The sequence below is a fragment of the Pinus tabuliformis genome, chromosome X, assembly GCF_031772625.1.
Source record: "Pinus tabuliformis cultivar Carrire ecotype Pingquan chromosome X, CPIR1, whole genome shotgun sequence".
Lineage (NCBI taxonomy): Eukaryota > Viridiplantae > Streptophyta > Pinopsida > Pinales > Pinaceae > Pinus > Pinus tabuliformis.
Window position 1 is genome coordinate 455,866,713 of NC_142308.1, and position 6,512 is coordinate 455,873,224.

The window sequence follows — 6,512 nt, forward strand, 5'->3', positions numbered from 1 at the left end:
CTAATTAATTCAAGATGAATTAATTAATTATTTTACAAACAACTGCTGAGCTGAAATTCGAATTTTAATTCACAATTTTAATTTAGGGACTAATAAAAGTTGGAATGTATCCCGAAATGGTATTTATAGCAATGTTATTTTTAGCATTTCTATATTTAGCATTTCTTGTTGCTATTTTCAACAACCCCAAGGTCCATAATCATAAGGTACATGACCTTTCAACTTGCTTAACAACATTTATGTCTAATGATTTTCCATCCATCCATGTTGACCTTGGGAAATAGATACTTCCATCAATGATGTTCATCAAAAATATATATACCCGTTTCCATATGGTAGAAATACTTAAACACCATAATCTTACCAAATGGTAGGAGACAAGCTAATAATGGAGGAGGAGCATGAAGTGTATGGCAGGGAAATTCCAGAGTATGAATAATAAGACATCAAAATCGACATTAGTGAGAGATTTGGATGTGATGAAGAAAAGGCTACAAGAAATTGGAGAAGAGGAAGTCACCCTTAGAGAAATGCATGCCAAGGTCACTTAATAAATGCAGATCCCCACCATGCTAGACCCTGCTACTTCAACTACTAATTTTTCTTAAATGTTATACTTAGGTTATTTAGAGTGTTTCCTTGGCTTCCAAGTATTGCAAACCAAGAAAGGAATTTATCTTCATCCATATAAGTATGCATGTGACCTTCTTCATCATTTTCATGCTGAAGATTGTAAACCAATCACTTATTCCTTCAGCATAACTAAACCTAGACACAATAACAATCCATTGGACTAAGTTATTCACAATGGAAAATCCTAAAACAAATATCAAGAAGAATATGGAGAGCCAAATTTTGAATCCATGAAATAGTTGGTTTTTATGGGGTTTAATCCCTATCATGTCTCAGGTTCTTATCTCGTGGGTAGGTGTTTCTGGGAAAACTAGTATTCCTAAAGAATGCTAGCCCTCTAGGTTTGGCAGCTACCCTAGAAACAACAGTTTAAAGCAATTCAACGATTTCTTCTATGTGTAACAGATAAGAGAAAGATAATGGAACCAACCTAGAACTTCCGCTTAATCCCTTGGTTGCTCTCTCTCCCCTTTGACAGAGCCTGCGACTCCTCCCCATACTTAACATGCTTGGAGAGTACCTGCACAAGTACAACAACAAAGAATCGTCAAAGCATCGTGATCTATTACAACATAAACATTATAGCATCAGATATATAATAAACAAATGATAGCATTCACAAATGATAACATTCAAAATTGCACAATCATATGGAAGAAAACTTGAAGAACTTTATTAAAAGAAGGGAGAATTACAACCCAGTTGTCTGATCCAGCATCATCCTCCCAACTTCAATCCTTCTTCACCTCATGAAATAGCAAGATCACTCCAACAATACAATGCTTTTTCCTCAATTACAAACTATCAGCACTTCCTTGCAATTCACAATATTCCAGCCCTCAGATCTCTTGAATTGGAGATCCATTTATAGATGTGTGCAAGGGTGTGAGTCATCCATGGGGTTTGATTAGTTCCATTCCACTTGTTACAATTGGTTCCATTTGGAGATTTCTTAGATCCCTTATTCATCCTTGGGCGAATTCAGATAGGAAAGTGGCACAAGAGAAGTTTCTATAAGATTCCATGAGAAACCACCTAGAAAACTATCTTGGCCATTTGTCCATCCTTGCCCATCGCACCCTATAGAAGGCCTAATCAGTATGCATCGCACCCTGGCAGTGTACCACTCAGTATGCATCGCACTTTGCCAATGGAGCAGTCAGTATGGTTTAATTTAGGCCATTTCTGGATGGTTTCTCAGTTGGAACTTTTGGGGAATGATGTATTCAGATGACTATGTTTCTTCAGGGTATGAAACAACTCTTTTAGGGGTTGATGAGCCCTAGTTTATCGACATATAAGTTTGGTGTTACTGTGCCCAAATATGTCTATAACAGTAGGGGTTGAGGACGGGAGCTAATTGTGGGGGGCTACATTGCCCCAAGAGGCATCCATGCTCGATTAAGTCTCACATATTCCTGGTGACAACATCCCGTTGTTGGGAGAATTGTTCTTCCATCCAACATGTTGGTTAACCCCAACTTTGGCACAATCTATTATTGAAAAGATTATGTAGAACCTAACTTTTTTGAAACATAAATATACTATGATAATGAAGAAGACATAAATTGGAATTTGGTTCTTCTATCCAACATGTGGGTTAGCCCTAATCTAGGCACAATCTAATGTTGAAAAAAATATAGAACCATACTTTTGTAAATAATAGAGATATTGTAATAATCAAGAATACTTAGATTGAGATTTGGTTCTTCCATCCAATGTGTGGGTTGGCCCCTAGGAAAAATATAACATTGTAGAAAAAGATAATATAGAGCCACACTTTTCTAAAATATCACTATACTATAACAATGAAGAATGCATAATAAATACACATAATGAATAATATAATTGTACTGTAATAATGAATAATACATAGATCGAAATTTTGAAAGAATGAAGAAGACATATAGAATTTCAATCTTTGTATTCTTCATGAATACAATATAGTTATATCGTTTATTATGTATATTCTCTATGTATTCTTCATTATTATAGTGTACTTTATATTTAGAAAAAAATGGTTCTATTTTTTTTCAACACTAGATTGTGCCTAGGTTGGGGCCAACCCAGATGTTGGATGTAAGAATGATTTTCACAATAATTGGATGTTTTCACGAAGATTGTGTGAGACTCAATCGAGCCTGGATGCCCCTTGGGTCAATGTAATACCCACAACTGAGTCACACCCTTAGCTTCTCCCCATGAGATATGAACTTGAGACTTAGGGAGTAAAGATGTTTCATTCTAAAAACAAATCATCCTTCCATCCAACATATGAATTAGCCCCTACCTAAGCATAGTGTAACTCACACATATATATAACCAGAGTTTCTATAAATATAATTACCTTTTGTAATAAAAATACATAAATTAAAATTTAACATTAACATATATCTAACCACCATAAATGTAATGATGTGGGCAATTTTTATGTTATCTTTATTTTTAACTTGTTGAATAATTATGACATTAATATCCTTTTTTTGGATCATTTTTAGTGACTCCCCTAACACTTAACTTAGGTGTGATCTTTTCGGGATGTCTATCACTTCATCAATGTTTTTTTTTATTGCCTTTTGATTTTGATTATCACTTCCTCAATGTTCTTTATTTCCTTTTGATTTTAATAATCAATTTAGTTCACTTTGATATTTTAAAGTACTAGTACAAGACATTTCCTCACTCTGTGAATCCATTTTAGAGTGGAAACATTAGTCCCTACCTAAACACAACATTAAAAAACCTATAAAACCATTTTTTCTAGAAATATAATGCTCTTTAATAATATAATTCCATTTCTAAAAAACATAATATAAATTTTATTGCATCAAGAGGTGCTCCCAGTATAGAGTAGATTGTAGGCTTTAGATGTAGATATATAATATATATATATATATATATATATATATATATTTTTTTTTTATATTGTAATTTTACTTTTATTAATAAAATTAAGATTAAACAAAAGAAAATCTTAGTATACATATCACATTAAAATATAACATATAAATAATAGTTATAAACTAACATACATTTTACCATAGAAATTAAAATAATAATTCCAAAACCATACTTAAATTTAATTAATAAGCACATAAAAATTTAATATTTACAATATAAACATGATTATTAGGGCTTTTTTGCATTACCATGAGCCAATGCCATGGCTTATCAATACCACATACCTAAAAACCATAACTCATTTCAATATCAAAATTTTTTATAAATATCTTATTTTAATTTAATTTTATAACATTTTTATGCCAGGAGAGATGTTATTATGTAATGCTTAACATTTTGACTAGTAAAAAAACTTAAAAAAAAAATTAAACTAAATTAAAAAAATTAATATAATAAATGTCAACATATACCTAAAAACCATAACTCATTTCATTATCAATACCATATACCCAAAAACCATAACTCATTTCAAAATCAACAATTTTTATAAATATTTTATTTTAATTTAATTGATAGCATTTTTAAAATTAAAACTTAATGCTTATAATAAACATACAATATAACAAGATTCTCAACAATGGCTATTATTAACTTGTAAATGGGGTTATTACAATACCTTGGGCCAATATCATGTTTTATTGTTTTAATTTTATTTTATTTTATAACATTTTTAAAATTAAATCTAAAAGTAAGAATATAGGGGAGATGTTGTGGTGTAAATGCTTGTAAACATTTACATGCGGGCTTAATTAAAGAATAATTAATGTTAAATACAACTTCCCAGAGGGGCTCTCTCCAACCCAGTAAGTAGACATGTTATAATGAGCTGTAAACATTTTGACTCTATCAAACTAAAATAAAATAAAGAAATTAATAATGATAGTTATTAATAAAACATTTTAACTTGGTCAAATTACAAAAAAATAAAATAAAATATAAAATACAAAATTAATAGTTATAATTATAATTAATAATAAATTAACCTAGATCTATTTAACTACTTATTTTCTAGGCTCCGAGAGAGACTAAATCTCTTGAGATGCAAACTTTTTTTAGTGAAAAGAGATTTGATCCTTCTGAAACTTGGTAATCCCGTCTAAATCTAAACTAATAATTTAGTATTAACATATATCTAACTACCATAAATATAAAAATATAATTAATTTTTATGTTATATTTAATTTTAACTGGTTGAAAAACTAAATTATTTTCATGGAATCCCCTCACTCTTAACTTAGATTATTTTCATGGAATCCCCTCACCCTTAACTTACTTGTGTGATCTTTTAAGCACATTTATCACTTCATCAAGGTCTTTTATTGCTTTTTCACATTATCAATTTAGTACTTTAATATTTTAAAGCACTAGTATCGAGCATTCCTCACTCTATGGATATGTTTTAGAGTTGCAGCGTTAGCCCCCTAAGCAGGGGTAGTCGTTTATCACTTTGTAAATGTCTTTTATTGCTTTATTATTTTGGTTATTAATTTAATTCATTTTGATATTTTAAAGGAGTAGAAGTCGGCATTTCTTTATTTTATGTATTCATTTTAGATTTTTTTTTTATTTGGTTTTTATTGCTTTCTTATTTTGGTTATTAATTTAATTCATTTTGATATTTTGAAAGAGTAGAAGTCTGCATTTCTTTATTTTATGTATTCATTTTAGATTTTTTTTTATTTGGTTATCAAATTGATATTCCAAGTTACTAGTTTTGAAAGACGAAAAACCACTCTCTTTAGAGCAAGGCCAAAAAAACACCACCCGGAAATCCACATTAACAAATCATTTCCATCCATGGACGTCGGCCGTGGCAAACAAATACTTCCATTAATGGTGTTCATTAAAACTATATAAACCCATCTCCATATTGTAGAAAGACCTGCGCACGACAAAGTTACCGTGGCAAGCAAATGCTTCCATTAATGGTGTTCATTAAAACCATATAAACTCATCTTCATATTGTAGAAAGACCTGCACACGACAAAGTTACCCGAGACATTGCTACTCTTCATATTGTAGAAAGACCTGCACACGACAAAGTTACCCGAGACATGCTAGCAATGGAGGAGCATGAAGTGTATGAACCAGAAGACACCGAAATAGGCATTAATGAGAAAGAGTTGGATGTGATGAGCAAAAGGCTACAGGAAATTGAAGAAGAGGCAGCCGCCCTGAGAGAAATGCAGGCCAAGATCGCTCAAGAAATGCAGATCCCCGCCGTGCCAGACCCTGCTACTTCAGGGGTCGCGGATCAAGCGAGCAGAGAAGAAGCGGATTCGCGTTCTATTTTTGTTGGAAATGTTGATTACTCCTGCACTCCAGAGGAAGTGCAGCGTCATTTTCAGTCATGCGGGACAGTTAACAGGGTTACTATTAAAACTGACAAGTTTGGTCAGCCAAAAGGGTTTGCTTATGTTGAATTTCTGGACGCTGTCTCTGTTCAAAATGCACTTCGTCTGAGTAACTCTGAACTTCATAATCGCCAGCTGAAGATTACAGCGAAAAGGACAAATGTTCCAGGAATGGGGCAGCACCGTTATCGAGGTCGAAGGTTCAATCCCTATGCTCGGCCTTATTATTACGCTCCCCCTCCAATTTATGGGTATGGGTATGGGAAGATGCCAAGATACAGGCGACCCATACGCTATCGGCCTTATTATTATTAATGGAAGTCATCAAAGCAGTTTTGATTGATTTTGCTTGCATTTTGATTGGTCTGTGAGGACATAATTTGGTTTGCATTGTTGTGACTGGATTCTCTTTTGGATTCTCTGGTAAGAGATTTAGGGAATGCATTCACTTTTGATTTCATTTGGTAGAGCTTGAGAGTGGTCTACACTGTAATGCTAATGTTTGAGGAGACAGATTGAAAATTTGATTTGTATGTAGTAAACAGTGTTACTGTAATGTATTCA

General features: G+C 32.3%; 1 pseudogene; it reads left to right on the forward strand.

The window, feature by feature from the left end:
- The first annotated feature begins 388 nt into the window (after positions 1-388).
- Positions 389-6,263, forward strand: LOC149140562 (polyadenylate-binding protein 2 pseudogene; annotated as a pseudogene).
- The last annotated feature ends 249 nt before the right edge of the window (positions 6,264-6,512 follow it).